We start from the raw sequence: 19,971 nt of genomic DNA, 5'->3' as shown, positions 1-19,971 counted from the left end.
CTGCTATTTGAATTCAAGATAGACGTAGCACCTGAGCTTTGGGATAATGCACTGTCACGGTACACTGCAAGCACTGGAACACCAGAAAACAAAAGGGGGTTAAATCTCTCCACTCTGGTTATACAAGGAAGTGAAGTATATTCCAGAGATAAATGGAGATGGAATGAATCACTTCAAATGGCTAAAATCGAGGCCGCCCTTGGAAAGAGAATACACATTGGTTGCCAATTTATCAATGGGTCTACTCACCACAGGCCAACTGTAATTAAAACCATCTATGTAGACTCTACCAAACCGGACAAATACAACACTGATTGTTACAAAATTATGGAGCCAAATTCAGATTGCTGGCACAATTTCACTTTCATCAAACCTACAGTAGTGTATTGTATTTGGGGCTACGAGGGCACAGAATTGTTATTTGAATTCATGATTGACTCAAATACACCTGAACTTGCTGAAATGAATCCAGAACCTACACCCCCACAAACTCTCAAAGGCGTACCTTCTAAGCCCTCCATTAGTCTAACTCCTTACATTTTCAACATTGGCCCTTATGTTATTAAACACACAGGTCAACAACAGATACTGTTTAATCCCACATATTCCCTCAAACGAGTAGAATTGTCAATGCAGATTAAAATCTCTGCGATCAAACCCACCTGCTTACCATTCCTGAGTACATCTTATGCAGGATGGTCAGCATGGTTACGCAGACGAACTCTTGCCACTTCACAACGACTGAAGAGGGATGTGACTGGTATTTTAGGAACAGGCCTGGGAGTCTTAAATAGTATAGATGCTGAGATACTTGCCAACAAACTAGTCACAACCACTACTGATCTGGACAAATTAAGACATCCCCTACAGTCCTCTCTACTAGCATTGGGAAACCACCAATGGCTTTTATCGAATATATTGCCTCAGTGGGAAGAAACGGGTGAAAAAGACCATCAGCTGATCACAGATGCACTTGGTACAACCCAAAACAATGTTTCCTTGGCTCTTAGTTGTATCCAAGCCCAATTGTGGATGCAATCTATGACAGCCGCAATCATAAGGGAAGGTGAAGAAGGCACCTTGCCCACCGAAATTCGAAAAGTAATATGGGATAACGCAATTGAATTTGAGAAAAAATTTCAGTCCTGGTGGTATCTGGTTAATTTCACCTATGATCCCATTGAGACCAAGGCCACAGCTTTTGTCTTAACAATACGCAATGCTTTGGTATACACCATATACCCAATCATTGCGCTGGGGTTGAATCACCAAGGAGCCATACTCTATCCAATAGAGCACAGAGTGTGGGCACAACAAAATGAGAATAAAGGGCAAACTGTTGATGTTGACGCATGCGTTTCACGAGACCAACAAGGATTCATTTGTGAGAGTAATACTCTCAAAGCACAAGACATTTGTCTTGACACCAACCAGAATGTTTGTCACTTTGAGATACATCCCGATGAAACCCCAGAGACTGTGCTTGTATATATTGGGAAAGGGTGCGTTTGCATGAGGTCTCCCTGTAGTCTTGTATTCATAGATGACATAGTAGTTGATATAAGTAATCACTCAAATCTTTGTGTTTGTAACTTTACTAACATTATCGGATGTGACTTCAATTATTCAGCTCCTGTTACATCTTTTCAATTGCTACAATCTAATTACACATTGATTCGAGATTTGTTGCCTACCCCTATCGGAATGAATCTCTCACTGGTGAAGAAGCTGCTACAACACGATGAATTGAAGCGACTGTTGAAAGAGGCCCAAGAAAATGGACAGAGAACTTTGATTACCGTCCATCATGATGTTGAAGAAATACACCAAGTGCTGGAAAGAGTCAAGAGAGACGGAGGACATGGATGGGGAGATACTCTTTTTGGATGGTCGCCGACACTTACAGGACTTTATAACAAGATGCTCCATCCTGTTGTTGTTTTACTAATACTCATTGTTTTGTGCTTCGCTTTGACAATTGTTTTGTATGATAGACTTTGGATTATGATGAAAAGTTTAACTCATTTGATCACTCCACGAGATGTATTTGCACTTGATATCCCTCACCACAAGAACACATGTGATCTTTCCTATCAGTATTGAGTATCGTGGAGCTTGAGTGACTGTAGTCACGGGGTGGATTATGTGGAATAAATACTAAATTGGCTAAAAATACAAAAGTACAGCATTGTTCTCACATTAAGGAAAAGTATAAAATCAAGAGGCTTCTGAGGTAGAAAATAGCCGCAGCTGGCATGAAGGATACAACACCTGTGGTTCCCTGATAAGCTACATGAGGTACGGGACGGGATGCAATTATTCCGCGGCTTTACCTTATGATGTATAGCGGATATGGGAATGGGATGATACCATGAAACAGATAAGCTGCCAATTAGCCGCCCGCTCAATACTCAGAGCCAACATTTTGTCAAATTTTGATGAAATGCTGTCCCTTGTGCAAACTTTGCTCATTATAATGTCATTATAATACCAAAACACACCTCCATCCCAAAGGCTACCCACCTCCAAGGTGTGACCACTCCTCCTTGAGCCTGCGCCCTGAATTTCTCGTAAACTATACCTTTAATTGTGAAGCGAGAGAAATTTACACCAATCATGATAAAAGTATGTATGACTAAAGTCACTCAAACTCCACCTTGAAGATAACAAATAGCATAAAAATAGCCCGAGAGAGGGGGGATACCCAGGGAAGACACCATCGCAAAGAATTCCATCACTGACTTCTGGGATCAGTCGATGGGCTGAGCCTCTCTTTCCCCCCCTCATAGGGACGCCTTTGGGTAAGACTTAGACTATACCGAGTGCTTCCTCGGGAAACTTATGGAGATTTCTCTAGAGAGTCTCTTTTCTACATTTAGAGCCAGGCTGTATCGTTTATAACTTTGTCGCGTGTTTTGTATATGTAACAATACTTTCATTTGCACACAGTGTATTTATCGCTGGCAACCCATAAGAACCTATACATCTGTTTTTTAAATAAACTGCACTTTTTTAAGTAGCTAGTCGTTTCAGTTTCTCACTGAACGCGACCAAAGACTGGAGAGTGGCCGTGCTAGTTCATGAGCACGACTAGACTGAAGGTGCAGTCCACTATTAGTGTATCCAAAGCGTAATAGTTTAATACATATTAAACGCGATTGGACTGATAGTGCTGAATTGGGCATCGCTCAGAATTTAAACCCAGCCGCACCTGGCCTCCCACCTCGGTGAGGAGTGTTAGAACACAAGGGGGTTTATTTTCTGCCAAAACTGCTTTGCCCCTTTTCACGCAACAGTATTATAATGACATTATAATGAGCAAAGTTCGCACAAAGGACAGCATTTCATCAAAATTTGACAAAATATTGGCTCAGGGTAGCGAGTAGCAGCTTATCTGTTCCACAGTAAGCTAGTTAGGCAGCTTATCTGTTTCATGGTACGATCTCGTTCCTGTATCTGCATAAGACAAGGCCACGGAATAATTACCTTCCGTCCCGTATCTCATGTAGCTTCGCAAGCATCCTTGTACAGGGAACCGCAGATGTTGCATCCTTCGCATGCCAGCCGCAGCTGTTTTCTACCTCAGAAGCCTCTTGATTTTATACTTTTCCTTAATGTGAGAACAATGCTGTACTTTTGTATTTTTAGCCAATTTAGTAATTATTCCACAGCTTGTCACGAGCAATCCAGGTAATATCCCCCTTCCCCAACAAGCCTGATTTAAAGCTCCATCAACGAGCCTGTCCTGGTTCCGGCGGGGATAGGGTTAATTCTCCCCAGGACAGGTATTCCATGCCATGTGAGCCATGCCCACCCTGAGCTGCCGGGGGAGGGGGCAGGAAGCCGCCAGGAAGTCGCCGCTTGGGGCTGGGGCATCCTGTGTCCAGTCGGTGAGCGGTGCAGCGGGTTCGGTAATCGTGTTTGTATATTCCTCTGTCCGTGTTATTGTTGTTGTTTTCTTGTTCCCTTTGCTGTTCTGTTAAACTGCCTTTGTCTCAACCCAAGAGTCTTGCCTTTTTTTCTTCCGATTCTTCCCGTATTGGGAAGGCCCGAGCGAGCGGCACGTGGTTCTTTGTTGCTGTCTGAGGCTAAACCACAACAGAGCCCCACTAGCTCATGAGCAAACGCCCTCTTCCCCCTTTCAGAAAGATGTGCCCCGTCCGATGCCAACAAGTCTGGTACCGTGCAGGCCATCCCATTGTCAAAAAACCCCAAAACTGTGGCAGTGACACCAGCCACAGAGCCATCTATTGACAGACTGCACACATCTGTTTCTTTCAGAGTCCCTGCCTATAACTGATAGAATAGAAAAAAGATAACCTGCACCCCAGATTCCCTTATTAACCTTCCCAAGGCCCTCAATCTCTTTTGATTGTTCTTGGAGTATGCGTTGCCACCTCATTGCCACCCACATGAAAGAGCAACAGCGGGTAGTAGTCTGAGGGCCAAACCAGGCTGGGAAGTTTTCTAGTGACATCCCTGACCCGGGCCCCAGGGAGGCAGCATACTTCCCTATGAAGAGGGTCTGCCTGGCATATTGGACCCTCTGTTCCCTTCAGAAGGGAGTCACCTACTACTATAACCCACCTCTTCTTCCTTGTGGAGGTGTTTTTTAAACAGGGGATAGGCCTTACTGGTCCTGGCAACTCTTCTGATCTAGTCGAACCATCTTCCATATCATCCATGAGCTGGCCTACCTCCTTGAGAGCCTCATACCTATTATACAGAGGCACCTGGTTAGGGGATGTGGGCAAGGAGGGGGTTCGCTTGCCACCCCTAGTACAGGCTAGTTCTCCTTTTGGCCACTGCCTTCGGTCTGGCAGGGGGAGGGTACCAGATCTCCTTCAGCTCAGGGTTTTTTGGTGGCTCTTCTGTTTTTGTTTTTTTTGTTTGTTTTTTTGTTTTTTCCCTCTCAGGGAGGTCAGAGCCTGATTCCACCTATCAATTTCTGTCTCACACTCCCTGATGCTCCTTAGCCTTTCCACTTCCTCTTTTAGCTCTGCTACCAGGCTGAGTAGATCATACACCTGGTCACACCTCACACAGCTGTCATCTCTTCTACCACCCATTAGCCTTAAGAGGTTAAGGCACTCCCTGCAGCTGGCAACCTGGGTGGCTGCATGCTTCCAGGGGAGCTCTGTATGTATGGCTACGTCTGCTCTAGCAAGTGCAGAAGACACAGGAAGCTGTGTCTTTCAGGTAGAGACCATGGCTGAACTCCTCTCTTGAGCTTTACTCACCCTTCTTGCATGCCCTTCCATGCAAACTGCCACGCCACACCTTGTTTGCCATGCTCCTGGTTGCTCACACTCCCTAGGGCTGCCTTTTAAGGGGATGGGACTGGCCTCTGCTGCTGCAGGCTCCGCCCCTGCCCCATCAGCCACCCTCGCGTGAGCTGTGGATTCCCTGTGGGTCCTGTCCTTTTTCGCACCCAATGTGGGGCTTGAAGGGTTGAGATAAGGAAAGATCTGACCAGAGTGTTTTAAAACAAATTTGTTACACACATTTATTATATTAGTTAAATAGTCACTAGTCACAATGTTGCTTCGTTTGTTCACATAGTTGTGTAAATTCGTATGTACTCCCCGCGATGCTGTTTATCACCTCTGGGAGAGGGATCAGGATCATCATTCTGCTGTCCTGTGTAATAACAACTTATGATACGATAACATCACTGTTCAGGCGCTTATGTTGGGGTGTTTATGTGGTATTACTGTCCTGCCCGTATCTTGATCACCGTGTCTCAGAATTTATTAATAATCGAACCCAATCTATGGGGGAAACAGTGGGGGATACTTTCCCCCACTCCTTCGCCTCCCTTTTCTCCTTCGGGCCAGGTACAACAGCTTTTGAGAATTTTGAATATCCTTGGGATGTTCAAACCAGCATGGTCCTATTGCTATGTCTCCTGAATGTGTTTCAGTTCTTACTTAGGGTTAAACAACTATTTAAGAATACTATCCAGAGATCTGCTCTGAGGCTGGATACTCATGGGTGGCATGGCATGTGGGAGAACATGGAGAGTTATCTAGAGAACTTCTCACCTAGAATGGTCTGAAACTTCATTCCTAAACAACTTCAGGACCCTGATAAAGTGGTAGAATATTTGAAAGGAAAATGCTGTGGCTATTCCAGAGAGGCACAACTTACCACACTGTGCTGGGCCCTGGCCAGTATCTACCAGGCACTGCTTGATATTATGCAGCACTCTCAAGGGAAAGAGATGGAAACCAGACCGACAGACACTGCAGCTACTCCAACCCCTGAAACAGGTACTGTGGCTACTCAAACCCTGGTAACAGGCACTGCAGCTAAACCAGAAAACCATCCCATGCCGGTATCAGGTGCCCCTATACAGAAGAAGAAATAGACGAAGAAATCAGTTCGCCTACTAAGGGATGATGATGAACCAGGGCCATCATGAGAACAGGAGGAAGAGGCAGAACCAGAGATAATCATCCGATCCCTATCCTTGAGCGAGCTGCGGGATACGCGCAAAGATTTCAGCTGCCATCTGGGCGAGCACATTGTCACCTGGCTGCTCTGATGCTGGGATAATGGGGCCAGTAGCCTGGAATTAGAGGGTAGGGAAGCCAAGCAGCTGGGATCCCTGTCTAGGGAAGGGGGCATTGACAAGGCGATTGGGAAAAAGACACAAGCCCTCAGCCTCTGAAGGCAACTCCTGTCAGGCGTGAGGGAAAGGTACCCCTTCAGTGAAGATGTTGTATGTCATCCAGGCAAGTGGACCACCATGGAAAGAGGTATCCAGTACCTGAGGGAATTAGCCGTGTGGGAGATGGTTTATTATGACACGGACAGTGCGCAGTTACCCACAGGTCTTGATGAGGTCCAATGCACAAGGCCCATGTGGCAGAAGTTTGTACGGAGCGCACCATCGTCGTATGCCAACTCATTGGCAGTAATACAATGGAAAGGCGAAGAGGGACCAACAGTGAATGAGGTGGCTGTCCAACTATGGTGAGACAATGAAAGTGTCTCTTCCCCCCCTCATCTCGGCTGTGGAGAAATTGTCCCATAAGGTCCAGTAACTCAAAGAGAATATGTCCTACTCCCCACCTGTATGGGCCAGTATCTCAGCTATCAGGAGTAGGTGTTTCTCTGCTCAAGAGAGAGGATATAGAGGGTACATACCATGAGGCACCCTGTGGTTTTACCTGCGTGACCACGGAGAGGACATGAGGAAGTGGGATGGACAACCTACTTGGATCCTGCGGACACGGGTGCAGGAGTTGCAAGGAAGAACAATCACAAAAGGGGATCCCTCCAGGAAAAGTGCTGCTCCAGATTCCAGCGGACAGTTCCCCAGTGTTGTGGGTTTTGCCAGACTGGCCACTGAAATGAATGACAGATGCTCTCCCTGAAAGAGGAGGAGGAAGAAAGAGAAAGAGACTTATGAGTTTAGAAAAAAAAAATGAACTACTTTAATGACATATTAATAAAATAATAATAAAAAAATAACGAAATATATACAATATATACAAAACCGTATCAAACTCCCAGGATGACGATTACGTCACCGGCAGGCACAGGGAAAGTCCCAGACTGGACTCAGCGACAGATGGGAAATGGATACCGGATCTGGATTCAAAACCTAAAATAATGCACAGATTGGGATCAAAGGCAGATGACCAGACAGGGTCCTCCTCGGTTGCCAGCCACTGAAGAAAGAGGGCTGACCCTTTGATCCTTCAGCTTTTATACTGAGCATGGGGCAGATGGGATGGAATACCCCTGTTGGTCAGTTTTGGGTCACCTGTCCTGTCCGCTCCTCCCTGCAGGTGAAACGCTTTTCTGCTTCCGACTCTCCAACATGGCAAATAACAAAGTTAGCCGACCTTGTTTGTTATAGCAATATGTATAAGCAAGAGCCTCTCTGCATACCATTCTTTGGCATAAATTATAAATAATCAGGTCTTATCTCTCTGAGAGCGAATAATGTCTGAACAATATGCTGTTAATTTCAGAGAGTTCAGTTAGTTAGAAGAGGCTTAGCTCCAAAGTAAAATTACTGAACAGAAAATTGGTTCTGTTTTACCTCAAACCAGGACACCCTGACAGAGCAGGCGGCCTGATCTTACATCTGATCCTCTTGAAGGGACTTCTAAGTCATTTCTGCAAGAAGTGAGTAATGGATACTATGACCAGGATTAGAGGGGCCCTGCCTCCGGCCAGGTGGAGGAAAGGGACAACCGGGTTTATTGGATGGTGTGGATTAGATGGCCTGGCACATCAGACCCACAGGAGTATAAGGCTCTAGTGGACACGGGTGCACAGTGCACCCTAATGCCATCAAGCTATAGAGGGGCAGAACCCATTTGTATTTCTGGAGTGACAGGGGGATCCCAAGAGTTGACTGTACTGGAGGCGGAAGTGAGCCTAACTGGGAATGAGTGGCAAAAGCATCCCATTGTGACTGGCCCAGAGGCTCCATGCATCCTTGGTATAGATTACCTCAGGAGAGGGTATTTTAAGGACCCAAAAGGGTACCGCTGGGCCTTTGGCATAGCTGCCTTGGAGATGGAGGAAATTAAATGGCTGTCTACCTTGCCTGGTTTCTCAGGGGACCTTTCTGTTATTGGGCTGCTGAGGGTCAAAGAACAGGTGTCAATCGCAGCAACCGAGACTCCCTGATTCCCATCCATAAGCTGATTCGTCAACTAGAGGTTCAAGGAGTGATCAGCAAGACTCGCTCACCCTTTAACAGTCCCATATGGCCAGTGCAAAAAATCTAATGGAGAGTGGAGGCTAACAGTGGACTATCGTGGCCTGAATGAAGTCACACCACCACTGAGTGCTGCTGTGCCGGACATGCTAGAAGTCCAGTATGAACTGGAGTCCAAGGCAGCCAAGTGGTATGCCACAACTGATATCGCGAATGCATATTTCTTGATCCCTTTGGCAGCAGAGTGCAGGCCACAGTTTGCTTTCACTTGGAGGGGTGTCCAGTACACCTGGAATCGACTGCCTCAGGAGTGGAAACACAGCCCCACCATTTGCCATGGACTGATCCAGACTGCACTGGAACAGGGTGAAGCTCCAGAACACCTGCAATACATTGATGACATCATCGTATGGGGCAACACAGCAGAAGTTTTTGAGAAAGGGAGTAAAATAGTCAGAATCCTTCTAAAAGCTGGTTTTGCCATAAAACGAAGTAAGGTCAAGGGACCTGCGCAGGAGATCCAGTTTTTAGGAATAAAATGGCAAGATGGGCATTGTCAGATCCCAATGGATGTGATCAACAAAATAGCAGCTATGTCTCCACCAACTAGTAAAAAGGAAACACAAGCTTTCTTAGGCATTGTGGGTTTTTGGAGGATGCACATCCCAGATTACAGTCTGATTGTAAGCCCTCTGTATCAAGTAACCCGGAAGAAGAACAATTTTAAATGGGGTCCTGAGCAACGACAAGCCTTTGAACAAATGAAAGGGTTATTAAGCATTGGAACAGGCTGCCCAGGGAAGTGGTAGAGTCACCATCCCTGGAGGTATTTAAAAGATGGGTAGACATAGTGCTTAGAGATATGGTTTAGTGATGTTTTTTGTCAGAGTTAGGTTGATGGTTGGACTAGATGATCTGAAAGGCCCCTTCCAACCTAGGTGATTCTGTGATTCTATAAATTAAACAGGAGTTACTTCAGTAGCCCTGCGGCCAGTCCGAGCAGGACAAGGTGTTAAAAATGTGCCGTACACTGCAGCCAGGGAGAATGGCCCTACCTGGAGCCTCTGGCAGAAAGCACCAGGGGAGACCCAAGGTCGACCCCTAGGGTTTTGGAGTCAGGGATACAGAGGATCCAAAACCCACTATACTCCAACAGAAAGAGAGATATTGGCAGCATATGAAGGGGTTCGAGCTGCTTCGGAAGTGGTTGGTACAGAAGCACAGCTCCTCTTAGCACCTCGACTGCCGGTGCTGGGCTGGATGTTCAAAGAGAGGGTCCCCACCACACATCATGCAACTGATACTACATGGAATAAGTGGGTCGTACTGATCACACAGCAGGCTCGAATGGAAAACCCCAGTCGCCCCGGAATTCTGGAAGTGATCATGGACTGGCCAGAAGGCAAAGATTTTGGAATATTACCAGAGGAGAAGGTGATGCATGTGGAAGAGGCCCCACCATATAATAAACTGCCAGCAAATGAGAAGAAATATGCCCTGTTCACTGATGGGTCCTGTCACATTGTGCTGTATGGAGTCCTATACGTCAAGTCACAGAAACTGCTGAAGAAGGTGAATCGAGCCAGTTTGCAGAGGTGAAAGCCATCCAGCTGGCTTTGGACACTGCCGAACGAGAAAAATGGCCAGTACTTTATCTCTGTAATGATTCACGGATGGTGGCAAATGCCCTGTGGGGGTGGTTAAAGCAGTGGAAGCAGAGTAACTGGCAGCGCAGAGGCAAACCCATCTGGGCTGCTGAATTGTGGCATGATATTGCTGCCCGGATAGAGAATCTGGTTGTGAAAGTACGCCATGTAGATGCCCATGTATCCAAGAGTCGGGCCACGGAGGAACATCAGAACAACCAGCAGGTGGATCGGGCTGCTAGGATTGAAGTGGCTCAGGTGGATCTGGACTGGCAACATAAGGGTGAACTATTCATAGCTTGATGGGCCCATGACTCCTCAGGCCATCAAGGGAGAGATGCGACATATAGATGGGCTCGTGACCGAGGGGTGGACTTGACCATGGACACTATTGCACAGGTCATCCATGAATGTGAGACATGCGCTGCGATCAAACAAGCCAAGCGTTTGAAGCCTCTTTGGTATGGAGGACGATGGCTGAAATACAAATATGGGGAGGCCTGGCAGATTGATTATATCACACTGCCACAAACCCGTCAAGGCAAGCGCTATGTGCTCACAATGGTGGAAGCAACCACCGGATGGCTGGAAACATACCCTGTGCCCCATGCCACTGCCCGGAACACTATCCTGGGCCTTGAAAAGCAAGTCCTGTGGCGACATGGCACCCCAGAGAGAATTGAGTCGGACAACGGAACTCATTTCCAAAACAACCTCATAGACACCTGGGCCAGAGAGCATGGCATTGAGTGGGTGTATCACATCCCCTGTCACGCACCGGCCTCTGGGAAGATAGAACGATACAATGGACTGCTAAAAACTACACTGAGAGCAATGGGTGGTGGGACCTTAAAACACTGGGATGCACATTTAGCAAAAGCTACCTGGCTACTTAACACCAGGGGTTCTACCAATCGAGCTGTCCTTGCCCAATCAAAACTTCCATGTACTGTAGAAGGGGATAAAGTCCCCGTAGTGCACATGAAGAATATGCTAGGGAAGACAGTCTGGGTTAGTCCTGCCTCAGGCAAAGGCAAACCCATCCGTGGGGTTGCTTTTGCCCAAGGACCTGGGTGCACTTGGTGGGTGATGCGGAAGGATGGGGAGGTCCGATGTGTACCTCATGGGGATCTGATTTGGGGTGAGAGTAGCCAATGAATCAAATTGTATGATGTTAATTGCTAAATAACCCTGCCACTGCACACCATCATTACTCTAATTGCTATCAGTTGTACTACAGTAAGAATCACCCAAACTAATGAAGGATGGACTTTGATGAACCCGAGAAAAGTGCAGCAGTGATGGGACCAGAAATGGCTTCAGCAACTGGCACCCAGCAACTTCCTCAAGATCGACATCTTCAACCTGCAGACCGTGGGCATGAGCTGCACCAGGTACACCAGCCATGAGCTCCGAATACAGCATGCAACAGTCCAGCACCACACACAATCTCTCCTGCCCTGAGACGCTGTTATAACAGATGGAGACCAAAGTCATGGATTAAATGAACTCAACGAACATTTTAAAGGGTGTAAGAGATGGACTGTAAATTCCCTGACGAGGGGCAGAAGGGCCTCCAAGCCTTCAGTGGAATGCCTCAAACACTTGCAAGGAAATAAATAATGCAGGCCTGGCCTTCAAAGAACTGATAAGGCTCACACTTCTGGCACCTGAAAGCGTGGGAGAACTGTCTTGTGAAGACAGGATAGTTCTGCCACTCGTGTGGTGAGCTTGCTAGTTCTCAGTTCTCGAGGCCATTGTGTCCGATGAGTGACCTTTGCTTCATTATCCACGAAATGCATATGAAAGCGCACACCCCTGCATATGCTAACGAAGATTATAGAGATCATGCTAAACATGTATGACTATGGCACTCGTCTCTCCACCCAAATCATGCTACACGTCACCTGGGAGAAGGGAGAAACCTGAGACGAGGCTGTCCTCAGCAAGAGGGGTGGACCATGCTAATTCAGCAAACATAAAAGGGGAAAATAAGTGCCCCTGAGGGGGGAATTCACAGAAGATTGCTCCTACAAGACACCCCCCCCAAGTTTTGGCTGGCTCAACGCTGGAACTGGGATTGGTAAACTCTTCATCTTTATCTTTTCCCTCTATCTTTTCTCTATCCCTCAGTTTCTCTTTTCTCTTAGAGTTGTTAAGTAATGATTAGAATAATTAATGGTTAGAGTTTGTTAAGTAACAACCTTAAGTACTGCTTGTCATAAGTTGTTGCATAACTGTTGTTAAGTAACACGATGTATACCCCACCACTTGCCATAATTTTTTATAGACCTAACCAATTATCGTGGACTTGTTAAGACCTATACTAACCATTTTGGGAAGCTAATAAATGTTTCTATATGTACCTTGAGATTTATGTCACCTTAGTCTGTGCCGTTGGGAATTTATGAATATGAAGTCACTCACCCCCCCTCTTTCCTGAGAGTGGGACATGACAGAGGGATGGCCCATAGACTAGGGGAATGATATCTGTGTGTGTATATATATATATAATCTCAAAGACGGGGAAAAGTCGTGGTAATGAATTGGAAAGTGTAAGATCTGGACATAACATAGATGGTACAGAATAAGGGGTGGATAATGTCCTGGTTCCAGCAGGGATAAGGTTAATTTTCACAAGAAGCTGGGATGGGATACAGCCAGGACAGCTGACACAAACTAGCCAAAGGGGTATTCGATACCATGTGACAGTCTTGCTCAGTATACAGCTGTGGAAGCTGGGGGGGTGGGAGGCAGGAAGAAATTGCTCCTTGGGAGAGGGCTGGGCATTTTGGGTTCCCCACTTGGTGAGCAGTAAAATGCATATTAATCATTTCTGTATATTCTTTTATCAGTAATATTGTTTTTATCTTCCTTTGCTGTTCTGTTAAACTGTCTTTATCCCAACCCACAAGTTTTGCCTTTTTCTTCTGATTCTCCTTCCCATCCCAGCTAGGGGGGGAGAAGTGATAGAGCAGCCGCATGGTTCTTTGTTGCCAGCTGGGGCTAAAACAGAACAAGGTACTTGAATGCATTCAGAGGAGGGCAACAAGGCTGGTGAAAGACCTGGAAGGCATGTCCTATGAAGAGCAGAGGACTCTGGGTTTGTCTTGTTTAGAGAAAAGGAGGCTGAAGGGTGACCTCATTGCTCTCTACAGCTTCCTGAGGAGGGGAAGTGGAGAGGGAGGTGCTGACCTCTTCTCCCTGGTATCCAGTGAGAGGACACATGGGAATGCCTCAAAGCTGCAGTAGGGGAGGTCCAGACTTGACATTAGGAAACACTTCTTTACAGAGAAGGTAGTTAAACACTGGAACAGGCTTCCTAGAGAGGTGGTCGATGCTCCATGCCTGTCAATGTTTAAGAGGCATTTGGACAACGCCCTTAATAATATGCTTTAACTTTTGGTCAGTCCTGAAGTGGTCAGGCAGTTGGACTAGATTGTTGTAGGTCCCTTCCAAATGAAATAGTCTAGTCTATTCTATAGCTAATAACTGAAGAATATTAAACCTTGCTGGCTGTCCAGTCAAATGGAAGCAAGTCTAAGGAAATCAAACCTCCCACTAGACAAAAGCTTTTTCTGTTATAAATCATGCACAGTCTCCAACAGCCTCTGTGATGGGTTGACCTTGGCTGGCAGCCAGATTCCCACCAAGCCACTCCATCACTTCCCTTCCTCTGCTGGACAGGGGGAGAAAATAAGACAAAAGACTCATTGGTCAAGATAAAGGTAGTTTAATCAAGATAAGCAAAGGCTGCATGCAGAAGTAAAGAAAACAAAAAGATTTATTCACTACTTCCCATCAGCAGGCAATGTCCAGCCAGTTCCTGGGAAGCAGGTCCTCAGTATGCATAGAGGTTCCTTCAGAAAACAAATGCTTTAATAATGAATACCCCCTTCTTCTTTCTTTTAGCTTTTATTGCTGATCATGACATCATATAATATGGAATATCTCTTTGGTCAGTTTCGGTCAGCTGTCCTGGCTCTGTCCCTTCTGTTGCGTTAAGAGGCAAAGTAGTTTTGGCAGAAAATAAACCCCCTTGTGTTCTAACACTCCTCACCGAGGTGGGAGGCTAGGTGCGGCTAGGTTTAAATTCTGAGTGATGCCCAATTCAGCACTATCAGTCCAGTCGCGTTTAATATGTATTAAACTGTTACGATTTGGATACACTAATAGTGGACTGCACCTTCAGTCTAGTCGTGCTCATGAACTAGCACGGCCACTCTCGAGTCTTTGGTCGCGTTCAGTGAGAAACCAAAACGACTAGCTACTTAAACAGTGCAGTTTATTTAAGCAACAGATGTATAGGTTCTTATGGGTTGCCAGCGATAAATACACTGTCTGCAAAGCACGTGCAAATGAAAGTATTGTTACATATACAAAACACGCGACAAAGTTATAAATGATACAGCCTGGCTCTAAATGTAGGAAAGAGAGTCTCTAGAGAGATTTCTAAGTTTCCCAAGAAAGCATTCAGTATAATCTAAGTCTTACCCAAAGGCGTCCCTGTGGCGGGGGGAAGAAAGGCTCAGCCCGTCGACTGATCCTGGAGGTCAAAGGCAGTCTGTGATGGAGTCCTCCTTGACTTGTTCGTGATGGTGTCTTCCCTGATATCCCCCCTCTCTCGGGCTATTTTTATACTATTTTTTATCTTCAAGGTGGAGTTTGAGTGACTTTAGTCATACATACTTTTATTATGATTGGTGTAAAATTCTCTTGTTTCACATTTAAAGGTATAGTTTATGAAAAATTCAGGGCACAGACTCAAGGAGGAGTGTTCACACCTTGGAGGCGGGTAGTCTTTGGGACGGAGGTGTGTTTTGGTATTATAATGACATTATAATGAGCAAAGTTCGCACAAAGGACAGCATTTCATCAAAATTTGTCAGACCGTTGGCTTAGGGTAGTAAGTATGCAGTTTATCAGTTCCATAGGACCATCTTGTTCCCATATCTGCTGGATTATCACAGGGCGTGGCCGTAGAATTTCCACTCCACTCCATCCCCCGTGTTTCTTTGCAAGCAATATTGTACAGGGAATCACAGATGCAGTGGATTCCTCGCGTACCAGCTGCGGCTGTATTCTACCCTAGAAACTTTTTGATTTTATACCTTTCCTTAATGTGTGAACAATGCTGTATTTTTGATCATTTTAGTAATTATTCCACACCCCTCCGAATCTCTTGTCCTCTCACAGCCTACTGGCCTTTTGGGGCAGGGGCATTGGAGATAGCCTTGATGCTGCTCAAGCACTGCTTAGCAGTAGCCAAAACATTGGTGTGTTAACATTGGTAACATTCACCAGAGGGTGAAAGGTGCAGCACTTACCCAGAAAGGCGTCCCTGCCTTGGGGTGGAGGAAGAGAATGCAGCCCATGGACTGGTCTGTCAGGTATCAAGTTTCTTCTCTACTCTGCTCTGGTGAGACCCCACCTGGAGTACTGTGTTCAGCTCTGGAGTCCTCAGCACAAGAAGGACATGGACCTGTTGGAACAGGTCCAGCAGAGGGCCACAAAGATGATGAGAGGGGCTGGAGCACCTATGCTATGAGGACAGGCTGAGAGAGTTGGGGTTGTTCAGCCTGGAGAAGAGAAGGCTCCAAGGAGACCTTATAGCGGCCTTCCAGTACCTGAAGGGGGCTTACAGGAAGGATGGGGAGGGACTCTTTACCAGGGAGTGGAGTGATAGGACATGGGGTAACAGCCTCAAGTTGAGAGAAGGTAGATTTAGATTGGATATCAGGAAAAAATTCTTTACTGTAAGGGTGGTGAGGCACTGGAACAGGTTGCCCAGGGAAGCTGTCAATGCCCCATCCCTGGAGGTGTTCAAGGCCAGGCTGGATGGGGCTTTGAGCAGCCTGGTCTAGTGGGAGGTGTCCCTGCCCAGGGCAGGGGGGTTGGAACTAGATGATCTTTAAGGTCCCTTCCAACCTGAACCATTCTGTGATTCTCTCCCAATTTAACAGTCATTTTCTCCATCCTTTTATCCCCAAAATGACGAGGTTTCCCTCCCCTAGGTGACATGTAGTATGATTTGGGTGGAGAGATGAGTGCTATAGTCATATATGTTTAGCATGATCTCTAAAATCTTCATTAGCATATACAGAGATGTCAACTTTAATATGCATTTCACAGGTAATGAGGCAAAGGTCAATTATCAGGTATGGTAGCCTCTTGAGGAAACAAAGAGCTACACAAAGTCTCTGTTATCTTGATTTTACTGTCTCTGCTGATGAAAAGCAGGGCTATCCTGTCTCCAGAAGACAGCTCCATTATCCATATATACTGTGATAGCCAGACAAGTCTTCACCCCCCTGGGTTGCACAAGAGATAGCAAAGCCAGTCTTAATTGCTCTTTGAGCACAGAGACTTCACCTCATTATCTAAATTCCACAGAGAGAAAAGGCATACCGCTTAACTTTAAAATTTAATTTTCAATAGTCCTTCAGGGGAAATCTTGACTTTAACATTTCCTAATATACAATCTACAAGCTTGCGCACATTATTTGTTCAAACAATTCAACTGTTCTAGATGCCTTGCATCCGTATCCTGTAGAATTAATACAGTGGCTTTGGACTGAAAAACGATTAAACTTTATAGTCTTCAAATAGAGATGTATCAGTCATCTTTGACATTTCTCTAAATCATCCTTAAGCTTTGGATGTGAAATGGGATCTTTTTCAACATATTCATTTCAGGCACTGAAAATCCAATGAAATTTGTTAGAATATCATCAGCAAAATCTACTTTGAGATAAGCTAAACCATCAGAAATTTTTGTCTTTATGCCCCTGGACCCATTGCTGCTTGTGAGGTTTCTATTAAGAGTACAATAAAACATCTAACTTTCAGAATTGCCTTTTTTGCAAGAACAGAAATATAGGTGAAAGGTGGAAAAACTATATCAAGATCACATGCCTCTACTGCTCTATAAGGAAAGGATTGCATATCATTCTCTGTCTGATCTGCTTTTGGATCCAGTTTTGAAAACATACTGGTTCATTGTTAGCAGCTTGCTGTCAAAAGTGCGCTGGAATTTATGTTCCCTCTCAACTAGGTCTATACTATTCCACCTTTCTTTGGTAGTATTTTCCAAAGAGAAATCTGCAGAACTGTAAGTCTGATGTATGCTATTATGCTGTGAAAAGTTACTTTTACTATTTTAATCTCCAGCAGATACTGTTCTTTCAGAAGTCTTTTGCTTGCTGGTAGCTTTTACAGGCTTCTCACATTTATATCATCTTTTTCGTAAGTGCCATTTAAAGATGAATCACATGAGCTTCTAGATGTATGTAGAAGCCTCTCAGTAATTAAATTTATGTTTCTCTTCATAAAATCATAGAATTGCCTAGGTTGGAAGGGAATCTAGTCCAACCATCAACCTAACTCTGACAAAAAACATCACTAAAACGTATCTCTAAACACTATGGCTACCCGTCTTTTAAATACCTCCAGGGATGGTGACTCTACCACTTCCCTGGGCAGCCTGTTCCAATGCTTCATAACCCTTTCAGTGTAAAAATTTTTCCTAATATCCAGTCTAAACCTCCCCTGGCGTAACTTGAGGCCGTTTCCTCTTGTCCTACCGCCTGTTACTTGGGAGAAGAGACCAACCCCCACCTCTCTACAACCTCCTTTCAGGTGACCACTGACACCACTTCTTCCAGCTCTCTTTGGATCTCTTCTTCCAGCTCTCTTTGGATCTCTTCTTCCAGCTCTCTTTGGATCTCTTCTCCCAGAAGAAAGTCATCTTCCAAAGGTAAGTAATTTTAAAAGCCATCAACATTCTACAGAAGGTGAAATTTGTTCATCTGAATGAGGCAAAGGATTTCCAAATTCTTATTACAAAACATTTTCATCATGTGTAGTAAGCAAACCTGAGGCTTTACTAAAATTGTCACTTCAATTTTCACTTCTGCAGTATCCACTTTCTGAAGGTATTACATTATTTAAAGCAAATTCATTATTTTCATCAAGACTAGCTAAAAGATCTTCATTTGAAGGGCCTAGAGTTTGTCCTAATTCATCTACGGGCCTTGGAACAATTTGTTCATGATCAGTTTGTCCAACAGGATTCTCAGCTTCCCCAATTAATCTAGCAAGGACTTTTCCCTGAGTATGCTCCACTATAAGAACCTCCACCTAATCCAATTCACCAAGAATTTCACATTTTCTGGTTTAAGAAGGACTCCAAGACAACATGTAATATTCTCCTGTACAGTGTTTTTTGTTCCAGGAAGAAGATTACTATGGAGAACAGGGACTGGTTAATATTCCACGCCCGAATTTGATCTATCTCATCAGTTAGTTGCAGCATCGGCATTTGAGTACACTTTGCTTTCCAGGATTCTTGGGATGCTGTTACTTTATTTATAGTATTTTTTCCTCTGAGCTTTTGCAACTGTGAACATGCTGGTTGGCTAACATCAACCAGTGAATCAATCTGTATGGAGTAGAAGCCAGATAACTCTCTTCTGGGAGCATCTAAAATGCAATCAGGCAAAATGGGATATTCTAAATCTCTTAGATCTGGTAAGAAGCCATTGCTCAAATATTTGTCTGTTAATCTTAGCTTGACTTAAGTTACTACCGCTATTTTTTTCACAGATACAATTAATACAGGCTTCCAGACACATCAAAGGAACTTCAACATGCCAAATAGATGAAAGCCAAGTTTCCACTCTTGCTGCAATGTTAGATGCAGACATTTATTTTAAGTTACAAGAAAAGAAAAGTGAATTCTCTAGAACAAAACCCAGAAAGATGGTTTCATTCTTCTGACAATAGCTAAAGTCTCTCACTTGCATTGTATAGAAATTTTCTCTCAATTCAAAGTTCATCTAAGTGTGACAACGTAGAAGCAATTACAATTAAAAACACTTCCATTGATGATAATAATAAACATGCAGTTACAATAATTAAACAAGTAAACTTCAACCAGCATAAACAGCCTATACAGATTACTCATCACAAAGTATCAGGAAAGTACTGAGACTTCTACAAGCAACCCTTCTTGGTGGCTTCATCTTTTTGCTGTGGATAGAAAGATAACATATAATAACTACAAGAAGAAAGGTTCTACTCCAACTGGTTTTTGTTTTATTCCTATCAGTGCTGCTGTTCACACCTAGCCTACTTTAAAAATTGACCCAAGAAGTTATTCTCCCATCTTATTAGCACTGTTAAGAACACAAGTGAGAAGCCCCATTTACAATACAAACAAGTTGGGATCTGTAAGTATTTGCACCACAGGGGTGATTTTTACACAATGAAAGCTTTGGAACTGACAACAGAAGGCTAGCCTGAAATATTGATGTTATCTAGAGACCCAGTCCAGGGTTTGGTTGCAACAGTACCAAGTTTTGGTGGTCATTGTCTCAAGAACATCAGTGGTTAATAAGCTCTAGCTTCTTGTTAGTTTTGGAAGTAGCTATGCACATTTAAGCTGTATAACTGCATTTGGAACCTGTTTATCCCCTTAAGGGGGACGACCAAGGAGCTCAACCTCCCTACAGAATTACACCAAAGAAAAATTACTGTAAGAATAGTTAAGAAACACAAGGCTTGTCTTCTGACATTATAACCCGCAGTTAAGAAAAAAATACCCTGCCTTAAAGTTCTCACCAAAACTCCACCACTTAGAAG

At 44.7% G+C, this 19,971-nt stretch overlaps 2 pseudogenes; both read right to left on the bottom strand.

Moving 5' to 3' along the window:
• Positions 1-16,828: 16,828 nt before the first annotated feature.
• LOC141735577 (recQ-mediated genome instability protein 1-like) lies at positions 16,829-17,729 on the bottom strand (annotated as a pseudogene).
• A 499-nt stretch (positions 17,730-18,228) lies between these two features.
• Positions 18,229-19,034, bottom strand: LOC141735667 (recQ-mediated genome instability protein 1-like; annotated as a pseudogene).
• Positions 19,035-19,971: the final 937 nt, after the last annotated feature.

The sequence above is a fragment of the Larus michahellis genome, chromosome W (genome assembly GCF_964199755.1).
Source record: "Larus michahellis chromosome W, bLarMic1.1, whole genome shotgun sequence".
NCBI lineage: Eukaryota > Metazoa > Chordata > Aves > Charadriiformes > Laridae > Larus > Larus michahellis.
Note: the sequence above shows the minus strand (reverse complement) of the source record. Positions and strands in the feature narration are given on the sequence as shown.